We start from the raw sequence: 585 nt of genomic DNA, 5'->3' as shown, positions 1-585 counted from the left end.
AAACCTTATTCAAACTATTCTGCATAACTATATTAATGAAATCAGCACAGCACTGGCACCAAAACAGGACAGTGGAACAACGGAAGGGAAATGAAGGCCTGAAAATAAATCCATGCAGTGACAAGCAGTTTGTTTCCAATAAAGGTATCAAAAAGTACACATTACAGAAAAATCAGTCTTTTCGAACCTTGTGCTGAGAAAAACAGATATTAGCATGAACAAGAACAAGGCTAGGTACCTTCTCTAGCCCTATACAAAGTTATCCAAATGGAACAATAAGCTTAATGTAAGACCTAATGCTTCAAACCTGTCATGTGAAAACATTTCAAGACAGATTCTTGACAACTGCATGAAATAGAAGTGTTTCTGTTAGCAAAGAAAGCAATGAACAGGGAGATAAGATACCTGACAGAGTGGTTGCACAAGTTTGCATTCCCACCAGCAATGGATGAGTGTACCCCTTTCTCCACAACCTCTCCAGCAAAGGCTATCATTGGTGTTTTTGATTTTCGCCATTCTGACAGGTGTAAGATGGTATCTTAAAGTTGTCTTGATTTGCATTTCCCTGATCGCTAAGGAAGTTGA

The sequence above is a fragment of the Alexandromys fortis genome, unplaced genomic scaffold (genome assembly GCF_014885135.2).
Source record: "Alexandromys fortis isolate MF-2015 unplaced genomic scaffold, M_Fortis_MF-2015_v1.1 scaffold_410, whole genome shotgun sequence".
Lineage (NCBI taxonomy): Eukaryota > Metazoa > Chordata > Mammalia > Rodentia > Cricetidae > Alexandromys > Alexandromys fortis.
Note: the sequence above shows the minus strand (reverse complement) of the source record.